General features: G+C 43.9%; 1 long non-coding RNA gene across 2 annotated transcripts; it reads right to left on the bottom strand.

Annotated features, from left to right (window-relative positions):
* Positions 1–707: 707 nt before the first annotated feature.
* LOC118173665 lies at positions 708–24923 on the bottom strand. Of its 2 annotated transcripts, none has more exons than XR_004754338.1 (3): positions 24802–24923; positions 4973–8565; positions 708–3030 (listed from the first exon to the last, which is right to left on the bottom strand). It is a non-coding gene; the product is annotated as an uncharacterized LOC118173665 (long non-coding RNA). The 2 variants fall into 2 exon arrangements; XR_004754339.1 differs by lacking the exon at positions 708–3030 and adding an exon at positions 3506–4093.
* Between the last annotated feature and the right edge of the window lie 1642 nt (positions 24924–26565).

Genomic DNA, 26565 nt, shown 5'->3' with positions numbered 1-26565 from the left:
AGCTTCTTAATATGCAAGATTGCGTTATTGAGAATTAGAAGGAAACTTTTGACAACAGCTGCTTTCAAATGTCTCATTTACACTGTAAAAGCTGCTGCTTCCTGTAATAATTGGGAGGGAGAGGAGGGAAACCACATGTAAGCTGATCCGTGCCCCCAGGAGCTGTGCACGCAGCTCCTGTCAGATCAAAGAGGAGCCTCGCATGGAGTCTGAGGGGAGAACTTGGCCCCTGGCACTTTACACAGAAATACGCTGGAGCTTGCCTTGTATTTAGGCAGCACCCGGCCCGTATGTTTGATGTGTGATAACAGCGAGGCAGGTAAAGCATAAGGGGAGGCCTAACAAGTTATAGCATAAGTGGGAAACGCCATTACACGTCGGGGGAAGGATGAACGAAATAACGTTTGTGCTTTCCTGTGAGAGCCCAGACATACCTCAGCCATGGAACGATCCAGACAAAGGGAAAAAAGCTCAAGACCCAGCAATCTGCAGACAGTTAATAAGCTGGAGGTAAGGTGAACGGCCGGAGAACTGATCCAGCTGCACGTGGCGTGGGGGATCAGGAGGTGGCTGAGCTGCAGGCAAACCCCACACTGTGTGCACACAGCAACAGCCTTCAGAACAGCCTTCCCTGGACCCAAGCTGGTGGGACAACATGCAGGCTGGCGTAGCTCCATCACCGACCAGACGTTGTTATAAATTCAGCATCTCCATATCACATTACACTGTCTCCCTAATGAAAGAGATGCGGTAAGCCACTTACATTTTTGAAGGCAATTTCTTTTTGAGATGGGCACAGAAAACACACGGGCTGAGCCAAACCATCACCACCACCGCAGATCACATCTCAACTTCACAGGCTTCCAGCTGTCCCGTGCAGCCCATCTTCCCTCTCTCCTTATTGTCATACATCTTTGTACTACTCAGGAATAAAAAGAGAGCAAACAATTCCCACTACCAACGTTGCAGGATACCACTGGAATAATTTCTGTTAAGCTTTGAGGAAGGGAACCTTTCTGTCCTGTTACACGCACGGGAAGCCCAGGGGACCTCCATGTGCAATGTTTGTACATTTTCCACTCAGAGGCCTATGGCCCGAAGACTTCCAGAACCAAAGTCACTGAATAAATGAAGTCGAGGTTCCTGCTCTCCTTTTCACATTTATTGTTCTCTAAGGAAGAAACACCCTGGCTGGATTTTTACAGCAAGGCTTAAATCAGCCCAGAAAGGCTGTGCAGGGAGTTCGTGTTTGTGCATGCTGCACATGATTGAATGGCAAAAATAAGCAACTACGTAGAAAGCCTCATGTCATAAGACACCTAACAGAAAGCCAAGAAAAAAAAACAACTTGGCCTGATTTGACTGGTTTTACTTCTGCAGGATGCCTTCAGCAACTTTTTGTTCATCTTTGACTTTACAAAGAAACAAATGCAAAAAGACTCCAAGATGTTCCTTTGAAACTTTTTTTTTTTCTGTAAAGGGAAGGAGAGAATTTAAAATCCCTCAAAAAAAATAAGCTGCTTGTGAAGATTCTTATCTCCTACATAAATCACTTGCTGCTATTCTTAAAGATGTGACCGATTCAAGAGTCAGAAGGAATACGACGACTGAATGCACTTGTTAACAGCTACAAATCATCTGTCTTCGGCAAGTGACCAAATGTTGGTTTAACCTTCTTAATCCTACAAACACCATGAGCTGATCCGATGATTTTAGTGATGAGTGTCACCCCCAGGAGATGCGGGAGGCAGGAGACTCGACAAAGTGAGTGGTAAATAAGGGCCCCAGATCATCCCTGGGCTCTGGCTTGGATACTGAGAACCTCCTGGTACAACTGAAATTGTCACTTTCAGCTGATGGCAATATTTATTTTTTTTTAAATCATGACATTGAGACAAGCTTCAATTTCAGTCTCAGAGTCCTTCTAGAGACTGCTTCTACAAGACTATCCCACATAAGCATAAATCTAATTATATCCTTGGCCTTGTCCAATTAGCTTTTTAAACTTCACTTATAAACCACAGAAGAAACTTGTTTGAAAGGAAAAGAATTCTTTAAAAAAACAACGTCTGTCAGGCAGTTTTAACAAACTTCACACAAGTGCATGCCAACACTTTTCTGAGCCATATGGGGATTTCTGTTGTCAGTTAAAAATTGTGAATACCCCATGCACGAACTACTGAATAAAGCTGTTTTTATTATAGAAGTAAACAGAGAAATTTTGGACGATTCCTTGCATTTCATCATTATTACCAACTTAAGGCACTTTCACACACATTAAAGTTTGCACTGCTCAAAAAACCATCAAGTTTTATGAGTAGAAACAGACATCGCGTTTAATATGATCTTTTCAGCTAGAACAGCTGTAGCCGACTGCAGAGCTAGTGCTCCTCAAGCCAAGAGCCATCTTTTGGTTTTGTGATTATACAGCGCCTCACGCCAGACATTTATCCTCAAACCAGTAACTCTTCTGATAGAGGTTTGCTTTGTAGGATCGACCTGGCATAGGACTGAACATCCCACCTTCCACTGAAGGAAGTTCGTGTGACTCTTGCCCCCTAGAAAAGCTGAGGATTCAAGCTTGCTATCACAGAAAAATCCTGAAAGTGAGAAAACTCCTGTGTGTCAGTTGGTTCCACGTCCTATCCCCATCATCAGAAAAGCACAAGAACAAGGGCCAACACCACAGCTCGCTCACGCTGCGAGCCGAAAACCCCGATCCAGCTGCTTTGGCTGGTGCAGCTCCTTAATATCTCTGGAATTCCCCAGGCACCGCTCTCAGTTTGCAGCAGGATGAGCCTGAGCAGCTTGTTTGTGCGAAGCCTAACGCTCAGCACACAGCGGCCTCAGCACGGACAGAGCCTTCTCGGCTGCCATTAAAATCCACCCAGAGCAGCAAGCTGAAGAAATACCGTTTTCTTTCCACGGTTCATCATCTGTGCTTCTCTTTGCTTTCTCAAGGCAGCTCGGCTCATCTACGGGAGGCCACTGAGGGTGCACCCAGAGCGCTAGTGCAGATGGCACCGTCAGCTGCAGAGATGGCACGTCAAGTCAAAATCCTGACAGCACTACAGACAGCTGGCCCTACAGTGACAAACTTTGCAGACACGAGAGGTTTTACAGCTAGCGGTGGCTTTGCAGCAGAAGCCGCTCCTCTGGGTCTGTGCTACCGCAGGTGTGGGGGCACAGCTCTGCTGGAGCAGGCAGGGCTGGGGTTAAGCAGAGTGCTTAAAAATCTTGGCTCGTGTTCTGCAAAATGACCAGGATGCTATCCCAGTGCCCTCAATCCCTGGCTCTGCCACCTGTGTTCTTCGTCTGAGCTATTCTGCTGCAATATGGCACCACCTGCAGCGACAGTCCCCAAACCGAAGCAGCTGCAATCCCAATGAACACAGCAGATCAACAACACAGGAACAACTTCGCATGAAATCAGGCTCTGTCTATGGCCTTCTCCCTCATCACCAACCTCCTCTTCCTCCAGGGCCAGCTCAGTGCTTTGCCACCAGACTGCCCTTTTTTTTGCCTTCCTATTACGTCTCCTCCTTCATCCTCGGAAGTCGGGCTGCCACGAACCGCCAGCTCTGCGTGGACTGGACGCATCCTAAGCATGTTTTACATGCTAGGGAAATACCAAGAGTTTTACAATATGCAGTAAATCTTTCAGTGGAAAGTTAAGAGTCACTGTTTCAAATTGAACCATTACAATCAGCCTGATTTTTTGCTTTTTAAAGAATCTGCACTGACAACAATCTCCCTCATTTAAAAGGAAATTTTTATCAAAACCTGCTAAAATGCAAATTGTTGTATCTCTGCTATTTTGGAGAAGGATCGTTATGAGTTGACAAACAGTCTACTCACCATCTGAAAGAGCTTGTCACAACACACATACATTAACCCTCCCCCCTCCCACAGAGTACGGTAAGCTAAAAAAATAAAGAAATAAAAAAATATTTTCTTCTCCTACAGCCCATGGAGAATTATCTTCTTTGCAGGGCTCCTTGTGATGTATTGCTGCTCAATCATGCATGCACCTTTGAAACAGCATCACAAGTTCTTCCTGACAGCAAGGAATGTGTTCCTACTCCAAGGTTACCTTTGTTCAAAATATACAATAGAAAGTAGATGCTAATGAGAAAATAAATGCACAGCAGTCTTTGGAAATGGCAGTGCTGAAGCTATCACCTTGCCTGAAGCAATAAATTCCAGGCGAGCACAGATTGTAGTTTTCAAATTTATCACCTCCCAGGCTAACAAGCATTGATTACGTGTTTTTCTTTGAGTAATTGCCAATATCATTAATATGTTCAAAATCATACTTAAAAAGAGAAATCACATTGCGTACTCCTCTCCACAGAATATGCATGAAGTACAAAGACTAAAACTGGCTGCCCAAGGAGAATCCCGGCCAGCCCCCAAGCTCGGCTAGGTGGCACGAGCTCAGCACAGCAGTAGGATTGTCGCTGAGGTTAGGCACTGTGACAGACTGGGGAGAAACCGTGGGTGCCAGCCAGCACCCTCACTTAGCTCTCGAGTCCCTCGGTGGTCCCAGCAAGCAGTCCCTGTTTAGGATCTCACGAAGAACAGAGCTCACAAGCTCTGTAAATGCTTCCAAAACCAAACGCAGTCCGACTCCCACTGCGCCTCCACCTCCAGGTTGAAGTGCGTTATGTTTTTCTGTGGCAACTTAATTTATATCCAGGGAGGTTAACCAAAAGTAGTCAGGGGGGATTCCTTTCCCATCATTTAGTACAGAAAAGCCAGAATAAAACCCTCCTTCAGAATTTTTCCTGCAGTCCTTGACCACGAGTGTTTAGTGCGTATATCAGCACAGCCTTCCACTGAAAGGCACCCAAGGGCAGGGCACAGCAATGGCTCAGCTCCCACTTGCTACCGGAAACACTGCAGAGAACTTTTTTTTTTTTTTTTTTTTTTTTTTTGCATTTTTGGGGTGGGAAGCACCTCATTTTCTCACCGTTTCAGTGATGTTCTCTGGTCTCTACTACACCAAGGCATATCTGTACATGGCAACCATGTTCCTCATTCTGGCTGAGAAAGAACTGACTCTTAAAAGTAATAAAGAAGATACTTGTTAAAATACTGGATTGAGAATGCTCCTCATCTCTGTGAGAATTAAGTTAATACTATTTCCCAGCAAAAGGGCTTGTCCTACCTTATTTAGGAATTTCTGGAAGTGCCACTGGGATACTGAGACAGGCACAAAAGCAGAGGGGAAGCCTGTGTGGAAGCCCAACTCCGTAGCTCTCACATTCACTCCCTAATCAGGGGTTTCAGAATCAAAATGAGACCCGCATTAGCGTTTGTGACACTTATCTGCATCGTACTTCTCACATTGCCACCGTACATTACAGCCAAGACGCTGAAATCCTATCTCAAAAAGGCGTCAGGAACAGAAAAGCCCTGGATAAGGAAGGCTACATTTTTCCCTACACAACATTACAGATAAGATATAAGCTGCTCATTTATCGGTTGTCACCATTCTAACAATGCTAAAACACTTCATTTTCTGAATACCATCCTTAAACACGTCTTGAAAAATTAACTAGCCTAAAAAGAACAAAATAACCAGAGCCCGGTGCAGATAAGAGAAATATTGCAGAAGAGGAGCCTTAAGAAATCCAGTGAACGTTAGATATCCATCATGTACATTCGAAATTTAAGATTGAGGGTAATTATTTTAATGTGGAACTTTCAATCACTGCTCACCCTACAGAGCTTCCCCATGGATTTGAGTTTGAGTAATGTAGTAATGACAGCATTACCACTTGTAATAGAAAGAATCATTACAGCATCATTATCAAGGAATTACTCTGGCAATTAGTAATAATTCCCACATTCGGAGTCAAATAAGTAACACTTTCGCCATTAATTTAATTTTCCCTGTAAGCGATAAGAACAGTTGCTTACCCTAGCCTGTGTTTTAAAATACCTATCTGCTGCTTTGTCTAGATGATTCCTAATGCTCTGCTTTTGAAGAGCACTGCATCCAGTCAGATAATTTCACAAGAATCAAACTAGATGATCTGTCAGGTTACTGGGCAGGTAAAAAAAAAAAAAAAATCTCATGTCTGACCTGGTTCCACAACGTACTCTAAATGGAAATCACACCCTTCAGATGCATTTACACCATGGGAAGAATGATAACTGAGGACAGTGAAGAACATTATCCTGTGTGCATCCAATTGTTTGCAGTGGCTTCCTAACTACTAGCAGTAAGCAGTAGCTCAAAAGAGTATTGCTGTGCAACTCCTGGGGCTTCTGGGATAAAAATCCCATTACAAGGGGTGAACGTTCAAGCTATCAGAAAGAGCAGCCCAAGTTCAGAGTTCAGGACCACGCAGTACTTGGAAGGTTTTGTTTGGTTGTTGCTCCAAGCACACATACTCCTCCAGGGTGGCTCAGGTAGTGATGTCTTCCATCCTTCGTTAGCTCCCATTTCATCAGCCCCTCCATCACAGCCTCCCGCTATGGATGAGATTTCAAGGAAGAATGTAACTCTGGGGTTTTATACGTACTTGCATCAAGTATTTTGTATCAGAGTGAACCATATATATTGAGACTCTGGAGTATTTTCTTTAAGACAAACCTCACTGCAGAGCAGACGAAGGATGACGGTTTTTCCTGGTACTTTCAGTGATGTCGATGGCAGAGGTTAACTTACAGAAACCTTTGTTGTCCTTTGGTTGCTTATCCTGGGGAAAAGTTTGGCAACCCAGATCAATCCTCTCATGCTGAACTGTCCTGCATCATGCCAGTCCCTGTCCAGCCCTATTAAGAGACTGCTGCAGAATCAAAAACACGGTCCTTCCCATGTACTGTAATGACACAAAGCGCCTGCAGCCAGTCCCCCTCTCCCTGCAGGCATCGGAGAGCTAAGAAGGCCACAGCCCTCGTCTGCACTCCGTTCCTCTGGGCTGACATGACAGACAGCTTTTCTTCCTGGCAGACCGAAGAAAGCACTGAGCACAGTGCTCCATTCACGACCCCGGCTCCTTCACACAATGCTTAAGCGGGAGCCAAAATCTTACCCTAGGTATGGGCACTGAATTTTTGAAATGCTTTTTCTAAGTTCTAAGCACGCAAAGCAAGAGAACAAAACAGCCAACCCCATGACACGGCCTGCATGGCACGTTGGATGGATGTGCCAATCTCATTCCTAATTCTATTGCATTCCCCTTCATCCCCCAGCTTAGCTCTTTGCCGAAGCCTTCCTCAGCGAGATCTTAGAGCTGCTTTGTAGGGAAGCCGATGAATACGTTCATTGTTCTTACACAACTCCAAGGCATATCGTTCCTTGGTAAATCAGACATTCAATACACAGAGGAAAACACTGTAAAGCAGTACAAGATACGGTAAGCAGCACTTGGATTACTATGAATAATTAAATAGAAACCAATGGATAGCAGATCTGATGATCCTCATGCAGATTTTTCCCACCTCGCTGATGTTACGCATCGTCTCTTTACTTCAGCTCGCGTTCCCTTAGAACTGCAGAGAATCTCTCATGCCAGCACAGCAATTCAGCTATCGTGCTCCATGTCATGCAATCCTGCAGATGCTAATCAGACACCAATTAATGGCTACTTCAGGTGCCTCGTCTACATTATACTTACTGCAAGATTTTTCCAAATCCCCATAGCTCTCATACTTAGAGACCTCCACACGCCCAAACTAAATTTGTTCTCAGCCAGACTTCAGCGTTTCAGTGCCAAGCACAGAGCTGCCATAGCTATTGCTGTCTAAGGCTATAAGAAAAGCAAAATCTGCAGGGAGATGTAATATCTTTCATTAGATGACCTTATACAATGGGAAAGCACTGTGCAAGCTTACAGAAGCAGAGGCCAGCACAGGTTAACTACAGAGCTCTTCTCCTTCCTGCTACCTACCCCCTTGTTTTTACAGCCAGCGATCACATCCCTCCTTAGTTTTCATTTCACGAAGCTGCACGAGCCAAGCTGCTTCTCCTGTGAGAGCCTCAACTTCCTGTCCTAGGATCAGAGGAGATTTCTTGTTCTCCATAGCGAGACCAGCCGCCACAGCGTACTGCTCGGACGGCAGCCTGCTGCTCCGCTCTTCCAAATGCTGCAGCACCAAAAGAATTCTCTGGAAAAAGCCAGAACTTCAAGCATCCTATGAAATGTATTCTTTTGTTGATGTTCCAGTCTCCTCACAAAGGAAAGACATGTGTTTGCATTAACAACTTCAGTATCAGGAACAGAAGCATGTTGTCTGAGGCTGGGTGCTGTTTTCCATGGCTTGGTACTTAAAAACAACTCTGGGTGGTTTGCTTCCGCTCTTTAAGAGAATTCATAACTAGAAATCCACTTCTTGCCCCTCTTTTTGTGCAAAACAATTTTTTTCCAGCTCTAGTGTCAATGGGAAATAGTGTTGAAGGGTATATCACAAAAAACATTAATGCCACAAGTAGGAATTTTGTCCCCACATCACTTGTACAAGTGAATATGTAGACTGCTTCAGAGGAAGGTCTCCTTGGATGATGCTACCTCATTGTGCTTTGTAAAGCCCTGAGCTCAGATAACTTTTTCGCTATGAGTGAATGAAAAAAAGAATGGCATTCCTCCAAACACAGTAAAATGGAAAACAGAAATATCACAGAGCAATTTGTTCTGGTGGAGTGCTCCAGCCCTGGGACTTGAGCATGATCCTGCAAAGCAAAGCCCTGCAAACAAAGCCCTGTATTTATTGCAAACCGCCCCCTCCCAGCGTTGCTGGGATCTCAGCTTGCAAGTGTCATACAAGGACCCCACTCAGCCATTAGATGCCCCAATTTCGAGTTCCTATACGGAGCAGTCATGTTCATGAGGACACTGCTCTCAGTCCTGGAACCCCGGTGAAAGGAAGATGGAAACTGTGTTGTGGATCTGGTTTCCCTCCTTAAAACCCAGGGATGGGAAGTCCGCACCCAGGGGATTGTGAAACAGTGGCCTCCACGGCCTTCAATTTCAGTTCCAGCACAAGGAATTGAACTTGCCTGACCCTAAGCCCAAGCTAATAAATCCTCCTACAAAGCAGCGATATTGTTTGCAATCACAAGCAACCATCACTTCCCTGCTCTGTGATTGCGTTGTGCAGCACCTAGCAGCGTGGGAGCTGAGGGGGGCCAGGAAGGGTTGGCGACCGTGGTCTTATTTGTGCTGCAAGCAGTTTGTTTACAGAGGCAATCGCCATGCTCAGCACACTGAGTGCTGCAGAAAGATCATACAAAGAATTTGCCATGAATTAAAAATGAACAATACTTAAACCCCCCCATTTTCCTATTCTCTCAGCAGCATGCAGCACAGCAAGGTAACTTTTCAAAGCAAGCCTCATCAGTTCTGACACTTTATAAAACGCACAGCCTGACCTGCTCAGCATTTACATAGTTCACTGATCAATTAGGATGCAGCACTAAACGGTAGTGCACAGGACACTTATTTCTCCACCTTGGCCCTCTTTGACCTCCCCACACGGTAATGAATTTTCTTCCTGCTTGCCCTGCAGAATGGATCAACCTTAATTATCTCACTAAAGACCAGCGTTGACCTGGATTTATTAGAAAATTGAGGGGCTGTCATACCCAACTAAAAACTTCAATGTCACATCGAAATTAACTCATAGCACTGATACACATCTCTGCAGCCAGGACTGTGTTCAAGTCAACAACAATATCAGCCTGCGAGTCAACTCCTGCAGACTGAAACGCACAGCAGCCTCTCAGGGAATCACCTCAGACAACAGCCAGCACTATCAGTCATTTTCCATTCTGTCTGCTGCGGGGTCTCAGCATCTTCCAAAGTCAGGTCAGATGTGAGGTGTAAAGGGAGGAATTTCACAAGGACAGCAATCAGTAGCCACAAAGCCAACATGGGCAACACGATGCATCTATAACTGGGAGGACGAGAGTCTGTGGACCACAGCACTGACTTGGTATTGGAAAACCTGGGCTCAAAAAAGACCTTGCAGAAGTCATTCAGCTCCTCTGTAACACAAAGGGGAGATCTTCCTCAGCCACGGCTCTGTTAGAGGATCGAATCCTTTATTAATTAAAGCTTGTGCCTACAGATGTATTACCATGCCCAGCTTCTATCAGAATAAGTTAGGCCTAGATTGTAAGAACCTATTAAGTACATAGGTAGGATCCAGACAAGACAAGTTAATTAAAACCCCATCATAAATCAGCATAATTAGAAATAAAATAAATGTGAGATGTAGCCATAATGAGAGAGCCCTTCACGAATACAGAAGAGACAAATCATGCAAGTGAGTGTCAGTGCAGAGAGATCACGCACAAGCGTATTTCCCAATCTAACTTACACTTGAGGTGTCTGCCAGCGTAAAAGCCTCTGCAGCATTTCCTTTTCATTTTGGTGCCACGCCTGTCCTTGTACTTGCCCAGAGCAGTGGCAGCTTATAAATATAATCACTATGGATTGATGCACGTACAACACTTCTATTTTAAGTGTTACATTTTCCGAGGCACTCACTGGGACTGAGAACTGAGCTAGAGGACAGAGGCAGCTGCACAGCAGATCTTTGGTAAAGCAGAGCTTCTTGCTGGGAAAATCCACATTTTGGGAAGTACGAAAATGAGACTATGGCTAGAATATCAAAAGTACACAATAAACCCAGCTAACAGGTCAAGGGAATTACCACTGCTTCAGTGCTGTTCTTCCATGCAGGTAGAGATGCTTTAATTGCGAGATGCTTTCTCTGGTAACTGATGGAAAAACATGCTGGTCAATGTGTGAAAAAGTCCTTGCATAGGAGGTTATTCAAATCAAAGGTGCCAGTTTTATCCAAATTTCAAATAATAATTAAAAACTCCCTTTCAAGGAACAAACACTGTATACTGGACCAAAAGCATTATAAAAGTGCACTAATGTGCCTGACTGTGAAGGACATCCTGAACTACCCCAGCCCTCTGCTTCTGCTGAATCCAAGACACTCAGACCCCAGGAGGTCACTTTGCAAGTGACATCTGGGGATCCAAGAAGGCCACACCACACAACACAGTCTCAGACCTGGGGAAAAGCCAGGCCTGCCTCCTGCTTTTGTATCTCCGGTCCAGTCTAAGGACTCAAAGTGAACAATGACAAATTAACTCCACTGAATACCCAGATCTTACTATGAGCCAGGAGCCCATCCTTCCGAGTCATCAACAGTAATTTCCATGCCCCAGTGAATTAGCATACAGCGGTAGGATTCAGTCACTCTCCACAATCTCCAAAACAGATTTTAAACAGCAACACTTGGAAGACTTATTTATACTGTGGCAGTATCCAAATTAGGATTGGAGTCCTACAGTAGAAGGTACCATATATACACAAGAAATTGTTCTCTTCTGCACCTTCCTCCCCAAGGACCTGCAATTTGACCAAAAATGAAGCTTGGAAAGCAGGGGAAACTATCCTAATGGGAGCTCATAGACCGAATGCAGCTTTTAAGCAGCTACGTAGTATGTATCAGAAATCCCTGCAGATCTGTGAACCATCTAATCCACCCTTTTAGACAAGGAATCAGTCTGAGTCAACCTGTATAAGATTCAAAAGCATTTTTTCAATCTCTAATTCACAGCCTTCATCAGCGATTATTTTACAGTGGAAGTAATGGAGCAAGAAAATGATGTACTTAATATACCCAAGTAGCTAACCTAAAGCAGCTATTTAAATTCATGTACTGCTCAGCTTCAGCTCCAATGGAAGTTGCTATTTTCTTTTTGTCAGCTTCTCCTCTGGTGTGTATCATTAATAACATCCAGGGAGTGATACCCACTTCCATCAGACAAGAACATATCACGATATTATCTGCTTGCCCGGAAAAGCTGGCTAAAGTTCTGAATCCCGTGGGTCATTCCAGTCTGGAGAAATAATTACTAGCGGAGTCTGATATCTTTGACACAATCCTGTTTGCTTTTAAATTATGTACAAAGCCTTGTTTCCCTTCACACACTAGGAATGAAACAGCAGGAGAGATCTCCAAGCCCCTTTTTAGCCAGCAAAAAGCTGCATTCAGCATTTTCTCAGGACTGTGCCGCCAGTGCTTTTTCTCTGTGCTTTTTCTGTCTACTATCTTTCTCAGATGATCTGATGCCATTCTGCCAGAGCCATGCAAACCTTTACAGCAAAGCATCTCATGGAGCCTCTATACTTCCTCTGACTAGCGACTTCAACTTATGCTTTTGCTGGATTCTTTAGCATACAAAGAGACCAGCTATCTCCTTTATTTTTCTGAAATGAAGAGACAGCCATTTACACCAACATTTACTGCAACTCAGCAGTTAATGCAACTCATAAAATTACAATTTATACTTTCTAGAGTCACAATCCTGGTGGCTCTCTAGTCACTGAAGTGCTTTGGGGTGCAGGCAAGTATCAAGCACGTTATTCTAATACAAAAACAAGGTCTGTCTCTGTGGCCCCAGCTACTACTGCAGCTTCATCCCCTGCCTGGGAACAACCCTGGATCACGGAGTTTAACTGCAGCCCTTTTAGCTAAAAGGCCAATATTTTAGCATTGTAACCACCTGACTGAGGCTACATATATATATATATATATATATATACACACACACACACACATAGACTCAAGGCACCCAGCTGCCTGGCACCAATCTAGAAACATCTCAAAAGCATGGCATGTGCTACACCTTTGTGTTCAGCTTCCCTCTTGTCTTAAAGTAGAATGCTTCAAGATTGAAACCCTTGTCGCCTTTTTTTTTTTTTTTTTTTTTTTTGCCACCATGTATTTATCACACATCTTAGATCGATTTAAAGCCACATGCTGACGCAGCATCCCACTGTTTCCCAGACTATGGACTGCACCCTCTGAAACATGTGCACAGGCATGCAACAGCACAAAAGCCAGCCCTGCACTAGTCTGCGCTGCCCCCTTGCAAGTTTGCTCAGGACCATATATTCTCCACCATCACCTATTGCGCTATTTGCAAATAGGAGACATTTGCATTCAGACAAGTATTTAAAAGCACTTTGGATTTGTTACAGAAGTCGTCATTGGAAAGGTGGTGTAAATCAACGTGCTAAGGGTGAGAAATATTGATTTCCCTGCAGGTTTATTTGCAGTTTGGCTGAAAGACCTAATACTAAGAGACAACAAACTGAGCCATCTCAACGCTCGGGGGCAGTTTGAACAGGGTTACAGGGTTCACAGGGAGCACAACCAAGCAGGCACCGTGCCAACCCCATGGCCAGTGCCCAGCAATGAGGAAAGCACCCCCAAAATACAGGCAGTACCAGGAAGAGTAGAACATCAGACCCTGCAATAAAAGCACCTCTTCACAGCAACCCAGTACCTACCTGCAATGTCAGAGGCTTTTCCACACACCAAAGCTGGCTATGGATGATCTTCCAGCACTTTGAGCTCCAGGTGTTCTCCAAGGGCCATTTGGTGATCACTTGTCTCCCAGAACCCTGCATGGGGCTGCTGTAGGGAGCTGGGGTTAACCCCAGCAGTCAGGGCCTGGGCACAGGAGAACGTGCAGAGCCTCAGTGCCTAGGAGAAACAATTCTGCTGTCATTATTGTTTGTTAAATAAATATATATATGTATGTATGTATAAAATCTTTGTTCTTGTGTTTACTTCATAGGAGATACCAGCCACCCTGTCACTGCTGGCCCAGCCCTTCTGCTGAGGCCCACTGCACGCCCTCATGCAGGGAGCAGCAGAGGACAGAGGCAGTCTGGCCAGCTCTGCTCACTGTTCAAATCTCAGTGGCAAGAAGGTGCTGAAAGCATAAGAGAGAATAAGGGCAGCACCTGGCACCTTACAGTGCTGAAGCAGCCCTGTCATGGAAGGGCACATCTCTAGGCTCCCAGGATGAGAGGAGGCCATTTTGCAGGGGGCAGGTCATAGCGGCCATTTTAGAGTCCTCAAGAGACAGTATCTGTGCATTGTGCTGGGGAGAGAGGCCTTCCCTGTGCAAGAAAGCACCTTTTTCCTGTTTCTTACCCCATTTTTCCCAGTCTCAGGAGTGCAGCTGGTATCTTTCTCCTGAAAGCTCCTCCAACAGTAGATAGGGCTGTCCAGAAGTTACTTCAGGCAAAGGGTGCAGAGATCACCTCCCTTCTGGGTGAGCTGCTCCTCCCTCAGAATTTCACCCACAGTGTCCATAGTACGCAGGAGAGGTTCTCAGAGCTAAGGACTGCTTCACAAGCGTGGTGCCTCAGTACAAATGTGCAGGGGAAAGACACCTGCTAGTAGGGCAGAGACATGCCAGAAACTCCAGCAAGGGCCTAGTAGCAGGACTGGGAGCAAAACGATCTCCTAGTCCTATTTGTTGGGCAATCCTGTTTCTTGTGCAACCCTGCTTTGCAAAGGGGAGATAGGATCTATCTCCCCTTTTCACTCACTGTTCACTCACTCCTGGAGAGGAAGGTCTCACAGAGAACATCTCAGTCAGAACAAGATGGATGTGCCATACCCTTTCAGTGAACTGCAAAAGCAAAGAGCTCCAGCTCCGAGATCAGCACAGGGGAAACACTTCAGCTGCTTCAGGCCCACAGGGGAAGCAGAAGCACTGCCAGCAGCTGAAATGTGTTAAGTCTTACAAACATGGGTTTTAGTCTGTTACTTCAGCAAATTAATTTCTACTGAGTTTTGCAGTTTCCTCTCCTTCTCCATGGGCCCTGTGATGGTCATTTGTCAATGCTGCTCAGAAAAAAAGGCAATTTTCAGGAAGCCAATGAGGCATTCGACAAGGTTTCCACTAAGTGTGGAAACATCACACACTGTCACATAATCACACTGTAAGCAGCGACGCCTCTCAGACAAGTTGTATGGTTACATCTCTAGGTAGTGATGAAAGCTTTTGTTAGATTTAAGAAACTCAGCAAGGATATGCTCCAGAGCAGGGAAAAATATGAATAAGCAGGAGATGATTAGATGCTCAGTCTCACAGACATCATGCAAATAAATTGGTGTGGAAATCAGAAACCCCTTAGCATGTGTCAAGTTCTGCAGTCCTCATTCAGCCCAGGCTCCCTGCAATGGTTCACCCTTAAGCCACTTTCTGGTAATATTACTACTTTACTAGTTTGATAAGCCTCCTCCACATACACTCTGATTTACATGAGTGTATAGACAGACCTTGCCACTGACATTTGCTAGAAACTTTCCCAAGGCTTATACTGAATTAGCTTTTCTCCCCAGGCAATTCAGGCCCTGGTGTTGAAATCCTGCAGCATTTCCTCACAGAGCAACTAAGTCCTGCCCAACGTAACCTGCAGGTGTTTATTTAGTGCAGAAATCAGGCTACAATGGAACCAGAACCCTTATGACCTTGTCAAGTAAAGTGGTTACAAGATTTTAAGTACTCGCTTTGTCAGGGGTCATTAATTGACCGGTGACCAGTCTCCTTGACAGTTAAAAAGAATAGGACTCTTTCCTCTCAGAACCATGGGAACATGCCTTCCTTGTCCTGCCGGCCTCCCTGCATTCTGAAGTCTACTGCTTCTCATTTTCCTGGGAAAAATCTCATCTTCCATTACAAACAATGCGCAATTCATAGTCTGGATACCAGGCAGAGGTCAGTGGGAAGGTACAAAATGGAATAAATGACAGTAAGAATGAATAAATTTAACTTCTTGGCTCCTTTGGAGAATTAATCCTAAAAGGAGGTGTAGCCTACTTCAGTCAACACTTGTATATCACTGCTTGTCTTTCTAAACATATCCTGCTCTTCTGGCTCTTTACACAGAAAGAACTCTAGCTCAGGTAGAGTGAGCCATTTCTGTGGTTATGCATGAGTAATTGTACTACTTGTAGGTGCCAACCAAAGGGCAATAAAACTGGTTTAACTAGCATACCAAGGGGTCTGTGCAACCAACGCCAGTTTTGGCTTAATTCTGAATTTACAATTGTTATCTCCATCACTGTTTACTAAGAGATGGATATGTTTTTGCTCTAGTTAGCCATCTCTTTCCAATTCAGGTTCAGAATAGGTAAAATATAGGACTTATTTCCATATTACCTTGTGCAGTTCAAGATCCCATTTCAGAAAGACCACAAATTACAGTCATTTTTCCTTTCACATTTACCTGTGCCTTCACATCTGCATTGCACTGTTAAAAGTTAAGGTCTAAGGCAAAGATTGAAGTTTGTCTGTGATAAACAGTGAGGAGCTGACCTCATATATTGGAATCACTTTCTCCAGGAGCTAAAGAGCATCTTCCCTATCCCAGCTGCATATTTCCTCAGGCTTCTGCTACTTCAGCTAACAGTTGCTTCCAGAACAGATCTGGTCCATTTTGATTCCAGTGCCCTCTGAACAAACTGGTTGAAAGGTGGAAAGAAAGATATATATATATATGTCCACAATAAAAGTAGCTGCCTGGAAGAACAAAATGGGTACACCTCCAGATTTGAGGCTGGAGATCTTAAAGAGACTAAAGGCCTTAAATGAGTCCAGAAGAGAACATTTCAGAAGCATTTGAGGGAGAGGGAGCATGTGTGTCTAGCTCTAGTTAACAAGGTCTAGTTTTGTCCCCAAACGTCCACTTAGTCAAAAACAGCCCCACATTCAGAGGTTCAGTTTTTATTCTGGATCCTTGCAACAAGTGAGAAACTGAAGCAATGAAAGACATGAGTAGAACATGTTAGACTTGCTTCTATTCTTATTTATAGGAATTTTGGTCTAGCTTCATTAATTTCAGCAAAAGCTGGATAATGTTCAGAAACCCCATTTCAAATTGGGGCAATTCTTAACCATGTACTTTACCTCACAGCAACTGATATAGCTGAAGCAGACTTCCAACTGAATACATCCTTAGCAGCAATTGCAAGGTGAATAGCTTTATAGAAATCAATGGGAAGGTATTCCATCCCTCATCGCAGACATCTGTAGAAGTGGCACCTTTTTTGCCCAGGGCAATATTATAGGTTCTCTCAATTTTATCTATCCACACATGCTCTGAGTTAGGTTTGTCACATTTCTAGCTGTTTAGAGCGTCACTTCTCACACTTAAATAGCCACAAAGCAAGACAATGTTTGTAATAATATAGAACAGTCACTTACCCCTGAGCAAGTAATTTATCTCAGACCAGAGCGCCAAAGTAATAACTGGGATTAAAGATAAAGCAGTCAAGACAAAAAAAAGGTAAATCAATCACTACATTAGGATATTGGAAGAATCATTTGCATGTACTCAGGAAGTATGATACTTGCTATTAAGCCCAGCTGTAGCAGAATCCCAAATTCATAAATATTCATCAAATAACCTTTTAGCAAAACTCAGTGACTACGATGGTGGCCAGCTACAGAATTCAATCTAATTGAAAACCTGAGAAATAATGAAATGATTGCATGTCTGTCTCTTCATTAAATCAGTGTGCAAATTTGCATAGATTAATTTGTGTCAAATTAATAGCTCCACTCTTGGCTTTGAGCCAAGAGAACTTATGATCAATCTATAGTTTTAATTCCATTCTGCACGCCCAAAGTGTTGGGTGGTTTTTGCTATTTTAGAGACAAAAAAAAATTAGAGCTGAATATGATTTTCACCACTTCTGTCATTTTCCCCTATTTCTTATGTTACAATGATTAATTATAATAAAACGTGCACATGATTAAAAAGCAAAAATGAAACATACACTCTCAGCCATGGAGAAATGAGATCTTGTTCGCTTCCCTGCAAGTGAAGTCACATTGGAATGCCTGAATCCTCAGCTACGTTAAATTCAACACAGAGTGGTGTACGTCTGGGGCTGAATGGGCAACTTACTTGCCTGTTTTATGAGAAGTTCCCAAGACTGGGTATTTTAGTAGAATTTTGCCTGTCATTCGCTGGGTTCCCAGCCCATCACGCTCTACCTTTCCATAGGATGCAGAATTTGTGGTACCTATGTGACTGTTTGATCCACATGATGTGCAAAATATAGTTAAACATTTAATGCTTGATATGTTGAGGTCTGTCTGGAAAATAATTATTTCAGCCTTCAGTTATTTGAAGTTAGTGAGAGGGACAGACAATGCACTCATTTACATTTTCAGCTTGCCTTTTTTTGTTGTTGTTGTTTTAATACAATCAGGCTTTAATTCAGGACATTTGATTAATCAAACTCAGACCATCTGCTGCAGTCCTGTCTCCTGCTGATCTGCATTGCCTGCAGTGACATGCTTCAGGGCTGCAGTCTCACACTGCCTCTTCCTCTGTCAGCTGTTTTATTGCTAATCTGCTCCTTTCAGCCAACATACAGTGACTGAGCTTTGTTTACTGTGATGACCACTTACGATAGTCAGCGCTAGACAATTAGTATCAAAATACAGGACATGTGCAAAAGCCAGTTACACAACAAACATACCCGAATGAAAACAGTATGAACCAAAGATTCCTCGTTAACCAAAAGAAACTCTTCACTAAGACAATTCAAATACTTCCAGTAACAACAAGCCATTTTAGCTTCCTCATAGTTAAAACTTCCTAGCATTAATGGGGATTCTGCATTCATGTGATTTTTTCATGTCACAGTCAGAGATGGACTCAGAAATTCAGCGTGAGGAGCTGGACAGCGTGAACTAGCACAGCTTGAGATTTAAAGGCACAAGAGGCAAGCAAGCAAATTTTCAAAGAGGATTTCAGTTTAAATGGAAGGGGAAAATATTGCAGGCTTAAATCATAAGTCTCAAAAAAGACATCCAGAGAACTTCTACTCTACCAGCCATCAGTTACTGCCGTGGATAGGGCACAGCTCTGCACATCCCTGGGTTTGGGCCAGCTCTTGCTGGTTCCCATGGAGCTCCATAAGGGACTGAACACACTGCGGTCTCTGCAGAAATGGGACAATAGCTATCTGAATGCCTTTGATAACAAGCATCCTCTAGCTACCAAGGCTAATGCAATAAAGAGAATTTCATTTTGGCGTAAGAACGACATGATGTATCGGCAAGATTTCAATTATATGAGGCCAAAGAGGCAGCTTAAAAGAGTTAGGCCTTTATTAATCAGGTAACAGTGATGCTGCATTTCAGAACAGGCTTAACACCTGCTAATTTCATTTCAGTGCTGCAGAAGCTGAGTCAGCTAACTGAGCCTGTTGTGGAACAGGCACGTTCAGAGCAGCAAAGGTATTTCTTGCCTTCGTGAAAATGTTCTTTCTTCAGTAAGGACAGTACGGGGCGAGTGAGGAGAAAGGATGCCACCCCTCCTCCTTTAAGCCTGCCAATACTCTGTGCAGTTAGAGCTGTGGGGAAAGACGATAAGAAGCATCACAGATGCTGGCAAAATGCATTGTTGCAGTTGCTAATGTTTATTAAAAGCTAAGGTTTCAGTGACTTGAGGGAGATTCTACAACAAAAATACTGGCGTAGGCCAAATTATCTCCTTGCTTTCATTCTGTTTGGAGACAATTCTCACCCCAAGGCTAATGATGAGAAACTTGAGTCAGATTTTTATAATGGAAGTCATTTTGCATCCTCAACCACAATATTTGCTATCAGCAGAAACTAACGCTAAAACTGTGTGATAGTTTAATAGTTGATAATACAGCATACACCTCATTTTCCATGACAAAAAGGTCTAGTAATCGTAAGAAGCACTGCAAATCAGCCATAATATACTGAAACAGGACCTATTTCACCAGGACTGGCGCTTACTACAAGCGCTTATATGGTTCATTTATACGGTACAAAAGACAATTGTGAAATGACTGGAAATGTAATATGGAGGAGCGTAATTGGTCTTGCTGGAGATTGATAGATGGTCATTTATGAAAAGTAGCCATCAAAGGTGGGATTGTCTTCTCAGTTTCACCAGAGTAAAGCAGCACAACTATGAGATCAAGGAAAACCCCAGATTTTTACTGTCCAAAGGACTCCGGCTGATCTGAAGCAAGTACTTCAACAGAATACTTTTTTTTGAAACTGCCACAGTCCTTGCTGCCCAGATGGAATTTAAACATTGTCATATCTAACATAAGCCCAGAATGTTCACAAAGTACTGGACTCTGATGAAATGTCTGCGTTCTTCAGTCAATACTATTATTGTTTAACACATTGCTTTGTTCTTCAGAAAGTTCTGCTGTAGAGGAATCAACTGATATCGGACCCATTTCTAGAATCAGAATAGGAAATTAAGAATATAAGCTAAGATTCCCCCCCCCCCCATGCTATTTCATTAAGATGAGTTAAGTGACAATCCTTCATCCTTGCAAGAACCCCCAGTTAACACCTCAGTAAGACTCAGAGCCCAAGGCAGTCTGCCTGGCTGCTGCACACCTGGAGTGTGCAGATGAGACACGGGAAGAAAGGCATTTTGATGCAGTGAGAAACTGAGCCCTTTGTTTTGTGCCTTGCAGATGCTCTACTATTAACCAGAGGTCCTCAACTAGGAAAGGATAATTACAGCAAGTATTCGGTCACCTGAAGGACACTAGCTATTGCAGACCAGACAATGCTTCAATGCCAGTTCCCCCTTACCCACCTCCAAAAAAGAAAAATTCTTATGCAATCAAAGCAACTCTGGGGAAAGGTTTACTTCTTCTTTCCAGTCTTTTTACCTCTCCAAAGCCCTGATCCTATAAGTTATCCCATTCTTATACCAGTATAAGCCACCACAAACTCCTATGGACTCTACCAAGAGAAAACTATCATAAGCAAAAAGGAAGACCTGAATGGTTTAGGAGTCCAGACTATTGAGAAAGAAGCCACAAGATTCCCGTTTCGAATTTCAAGTGCAAAACAAGTCCTTCGTAAATGTATCCTGTGCCCCACTGCAGTGAGACAGCCCACAGTGGCAGGAGGATGCAGCAGATACAAGAGGTCAAGCACTTTCTGTTCCTCGGGATCAAACATCTTTCATCCTCTGTTCAACGTTTTTTATTTTCAGAGCTCTCAGTACAATAGGTGTTGAACTCTTCTGAAAATCAGTAGACACCTGTCTACTAAGAACTGCTGAGCAGCTTTATTGATTGCTCTCGAAATGGGCAGACTTACATTTCATAAACAGCGTATCAAAGTTCAAGTATAATGACTGAGGACAAAATGCCAGTAGAAGCATAATAAAAAGCTTCCAGTAACAATTGAATTAGCTTGGCCATATATCACTGGACTTTTTTGCGTGCCCAAACAACCCACAAACATTAATTATGGTTAACTGCACAGAGGACGATAAGCAATCATAACAACAAAAATATCACCCAGGTCTCATATATGTAGCAATCCACGAAGAATAGGATAACCCCAGTCCAGCTTTTCCTTTTGTAGGACACAGACCCCCCTTCCCAGCAGACTGTCCCAGGGCACTTTCAAGGACCCAGGAGCAAACTGAAAAAACAACCTACATGATCCCCCCTTCAAAAGCCATAGAAGCGAAACACTACAAATGAAAACATTCAGCATCAAATTAGCCAGGGGACTGCTGCTTACCCAGGACTTAAAAAACATTCAGGCTGCAAGACAGCTTCATAAAAATGTGTTCTACAGTAATAAGGGGAGAAATCCCCCCCCCAACACACATCATTGTAGCTACATCCCCTTAATTAATAGATCATTAGAGCATGGCTGAACATCTTCGGGGGAGGTGTGAGTTGCAGGATGGAGACCAGGGAGGGGGGCAGCATGCAGCTGGCAGCGATTCATGGCTTTTCATCAGCTAAAAGGATGCTCCCCCTCTACCACCAGCTGCTGCTGGGAGAGATGGAGTGGCCCAGGTGAGAGGCTGCTTGCACCTGGAATGATTTACCAAGTTAATAGCTCTAAGAAGCAAAACACAGCCCCCCTTTAGATCTAGCAGCATAGAGAGAGGGTCTTGCTCCAAAGGCAAGCCTTCTGGGGTCATTGTGTGTGCCTGGCTGTGCTATGGAGTAATTAGAACAGCTAAAACCAAGACACGGCAGCTGACCTGCTTTCCAAAACCATCATGATCTTTGGTATTTTATTAACAGTAGCGTGCTACCCTGAGCTGCCAGACAGCACGAGCAAGGTGCAGAAATAAAACACAAGCAGCCACATACATTCCTTTGGGAGACGTTCCTTTAGCCTCCGTAAGAACAGATGAGATGCAAACATGCATAAGTCTCCCTTCAATACCGAAGATCTGCCTGCAAGCAGAAAATTCCTGGAAAAAGAAAGCTGATCTCTCTGGGGGCAGATTTCTTTCTTTCCTTTTTTTTTTTTTTTTTTTTTTTCCCTGAATGACATTTAAAGACAATGAGACCCCTTTGTGTTTTAGATACAATAGCTAAGCAGTAATATTAAAGCTTTGAATTTGCACAGCGCTTGCCACCAGCAGCCCTAGCATGCTTGACAAATATTTGAAGTGGGCTTTTCCAGAGCATCTGTAGGAATTAGAAGTGTAAATCACAGAATCTGTAATCTTTAGAAGAAATCACACCCTTAATGTTAACTTCCTCCTTGTGGTGTTTCTGTGCCTTTGGTGTTATCAGGGCCAGTGTTCTCAGTGCTGGTAGAAATGCGTGCCTAAAATTAGGAACTAGACTTGGGCACCTAAATAAATATCTAACTCAATAAAAGTGACATGATTGTGTTTTGTGGGATTTTTTGTTTGTTTGTTTCATGCTATTCTTATGTCCCAACAGAAAATCCCTTTCCTTACAAGATGATTTAAATGCTACATCTTTTGAAGCCTGAGAGGAAGCTTCATCCATCAGCCATAAGAAGAAACATCCCTGAATAAAGTTGCCTTTTGGTTTTCAGAGCTACTCAAGGACATTTCATGCGTCTACCGACCCGTTTGCACTAACCATCACAGCTCTAAAATTAAAATTGCTTTATCTTGCACCAGGTTTTCTCCTATATCCAGCAGATCAGGACACTGACCCACTCCTTTCCAGGAGAGTGCTGGTAGGGCTGTGTGAGTTGTGGTGCTTGGTGCCACTGCCTAAGGAGCACTGTCCTTCCTTGCTGTTCCCTGAGGGGTGACTCGGCTCCCTCTCTTCCCACCAACAGAATAGCAAAGGCCACCCTGGGGATTCCTCCGCTGCCGCTGCAGCAGCCAGGCACAGGGGAATGCTAATTTATCACTGACATTAGAGGCAGCGAGCTGCTGGTTCCCTGCAGCCCTCATTGCGATGGCCACAGGTACAATCTTTGTCAGAAAAATGATGATTCACCACGTATCGGAGGCAGTGGCTTCAGCTGCTTGTCTGGATCAGGCCTCCACGCTGAGCTGGGAGCTCTGCTGAGAGTCAGACCTTTGCCAGGCTAATTTATATATTTTGTCAGCATGCTGGAAAGGAGCCTTTGGATATATTTTCAGCTTGTGTCAAAACACCACACATGTTATTCTGATCCCAGCACTTAAATTCTAAAATGCTTTAAATCTGCTCTCATCTTTGATATTTTTAAATAAAAGTGTTTACATATGCATTACTATGGTGACAGGAAAATAAAAATAAAGGGAAAAATTCCACCAGCGTATCAAACTCTATTTCGAGTACAAACACCATTAACATATCTAAACTAATCAATAGAGTCTGGATGTCTCATGATACCGTTTTGATCAATAACAGAATAGGTATGAAGATAAATTCCCATTACAAATTCCTTATAGATTTTCAGGTCTCTGCCCAGTTCATCAGCATCCACCAAATAATTAACCCCAGAGAACGTGAATCAATCTCTTCCTCCAGCACCACTTCTCCAGCATCTTCCCCCCCCTGGAAAGCCTCCACTCTCTGGCCACTGGAAACTAGATTTGTTCACCAAAAATCACCCAAACTAGAGGTGATGATCCTTTCTTGCTACTTGCTGCTGAGCCCATCGAGGCACCCCAGCCTGCAGGCTGACCCCACATTTATGGCTGCCCCCACTGATCTTTCCTGAGGTCTTTCAGAGCTTGGGCAGGGGCAGGCTCTGGCCCAGAGAAACCACTGCAGCAACCCTCGTCCTCCTTCCCGAAGGCCTGTTGACCTCTCTTTCACCTGAGTGCAGCTCTCAGTGCTCTAGTAGCATAAATACAAGTGCATTCATTTTATAACATGAACCTTCTCAAAACATAAATAAATAACCTTAAGAGTTTCCCAGGCATCACAGCAAATCTTACTTTCAGGAGAGTTCTATTTTAAAAGATGAGAAACCCAGGAAAAAAACGTAAAAAAATCAACAAAAAAAACACTGCTCCACGATGACAATTTTTTATTGAGGTCTGAAAGCAAATTGTCTACACTCGCAGGCAATACTTATTAAGGTCTGGTAACAGGAACGAGAACATATCGCTCGTCTCCCTCGCACTGCCATTTATTACAGGGTTGCAGACTACACTTCCACTACTTGGATCCTAGCTATTGAAGTAACAGCCCCCGAGGGCCATAAAAAGTTGCTGCTGTCACATATAAATCACTTTTCATCATAAAAAATGACATGGCTTGACACGTAGGGATAATATAATAAGGTAACTACTGTGGAGGTTTCATGCTTCGGTATGTTCAAAAGGATGTATCTCTTTATCCCTGACCACAAATACTTGTTGATGGTTTCTTGTCAGATGCTTGAAAGCCTTAAAGAGCTGCTATCTGTGCCGGGGTCTGCTCCTTGGACGAACTTTTCATTAACCTTTGATCATTCTCCAGTTTTGGTGTGTTTTTTATTTTACCAACTGAAGAATTTCAAGTGCGATGTGTTCATATGTGTGGGGGGGAGAAGAAGAGGAGGTGAAGATTTTTATAGACACACACATCCATCTTGTACAAATATACACCCGAGTCCTTAACACGGAACAGGGCTGGAGAAAACACAAATGGGTTCTTCTGTTTTTAAGGTTTATAACATCAGTTGTGAGAGGAAAAGGGATTTATTCCCCCCAGTTTACTCACCTCTCTTCCAGCCTCTTCACTCCAGGAGGAATGGTCTCTGCTGAGCTGATAAACACCAGCAAGGCTCTGCCTCTGCATGAAACCTCCAGTTTGCAAAAAAGCTAACGTTTCACGTGCACCTGAATGGCAAATGTCTGCCCTGAACAGGCAGTTAGGAAACTTGGGGTGAGATACCTGCTTCCCTCCCAGGGCAGGGACACCCGCGTGCCCTGCGGTGGCAGCTGCTTGCCAAAGCCAGCCCTGACCTCGCCAGCGATGCTGTCTGAAGGCAGCAGCCCCAAACCCTTCCAGGAGGGTCTGCACACATGGCACAGGGCTGCAGCGTTTCTGGCACTGAAACACCAAACACAGCTTCATTCATTAGCTGCAATAGTCATTAGGGCACTGCGGACTTGAATACCCGTGGTGATACATTTTACCTTCTGTTCTGCTCCTTTGCAAATGCAATTTAAAGGATTTTCTCCAAAGCAAGCACTTGTTCACAGGGGTGGCTCTGTGCATTTGGGTTTCTTCTCGTGATATTGCAGTACTCACCAAGCTCTCCACAAGTCATTTTTAGCAACCCTTTTCTCCCAACAACCACCATGGCAAACACATTTTCACTGGCTAATGTGCAGGGTGAGCTGGCAGCTGCACCAAAGTTTCGAGGATACGGAGCAGCTGTGGCCATAATCTGCTCCTGTTTTGGCAAGGCTGGTTAATTGCCCCTTGGTGTAAGAAATCATCCTGCTGCCAAAAATGTCTTTTTTTTTTTTTTTTTTTTTTTTTTTTTTTTTTTTGGTGCATGCTGGGAGCTGTAGTCTTTTGGGAGATTAATGTCTGGGAGGAGGACCCGAGACTGCAGTGCAGCATTTATGGCTCGCCCTGATTTGTATTTTAGGTGGTTCTGTTTTGTTTCCCTAAACGGGTTTCTCTGTACCAAGCATATAAATCTGTATATGTCCCTATGAGCACAGGAGTATAATGAATTGGAAGTGTCTGAAAATAAACATGGCTCTTCTGTTCGCAGCAGCTCTGATGTTTCCAAGAGGATTAAATAAATAACAGCATATTACTTAATCAGAGTAAGATGTAGAATTGGTTTGGGGATGTAAGGGTGTTAATTTTGTTTGGGAAAATGCCTAAAGAGAGTGTCGTTACAGATAAATAACCAGTCCTTGTCTCTCTAGCTGGCTGCCAGAGAAATGTTAAAAGGTTTCAGGTCAGGTTTTTTTCCCTGCCTTCAGTCTGTGCATTGGGCAGTGCCCGTGAGCAGCAGTGATGCCATCAGAGCATCTCCAGCCCCCTGGAGATGTGGTTACACAGACACCCGTTTCGGTCCTAGGGGTCGATGCCCCTCTCTGCTGAGCTGAAGCCCACGTTTACAGAGCGCTGGGTTTAATCCACGTGGATCAAAGCCGTGGGGCAGCCCCACAGGTGCTGGGAGGGGACGGACACTGCACGTGCAGGCAGGCCCAGGGGGTCAGCACGGTGGGGACGCCTCTCACTGGCTTTGCTGCTGGAGAAAATGCTTGAGTTGCCGCACCCAGAGTTTAGTTCTGATGGGAAAAAGGATCTGTTTTAATGATGTATTTGATATGAAAGGGCACAGTGCTTCAGTGCGTAGCTTGCAATAAGCGGGAAGCAGATATGACAGCTGAGATTTCGCAGTGTTAGAAATGGGTCTTTCAGACTCTAAGACAAGAAAAACAAACACTGAAGGACAAATTTATGGCTAGAATAATAGACTGGTGGGTTTGGGGGGACATGCTTCAAACAAGCTTC

Source organism: Oxyura jamaicensis, chromosome 13 (genome assembly GCF_011077185.1).
Source record: "Oxyura jamaicensis isolate SHBP4307 breed ruddy duck chromosome 13, BPBGC_Ojam_1.0, whole genome shotgun sequence".
Taxonomy (NCBI): Eukaryota; Metazoa; Chordata; class Aves; order Anseriformes; family Anatidae; genus Oxyura; species Oxyura jamaicensis.
The sequence above is the reverse complement of the archived record's forward strand: the minus strand, read 5'-3'. Positions and strand labels throughout refer to the sequence as shown.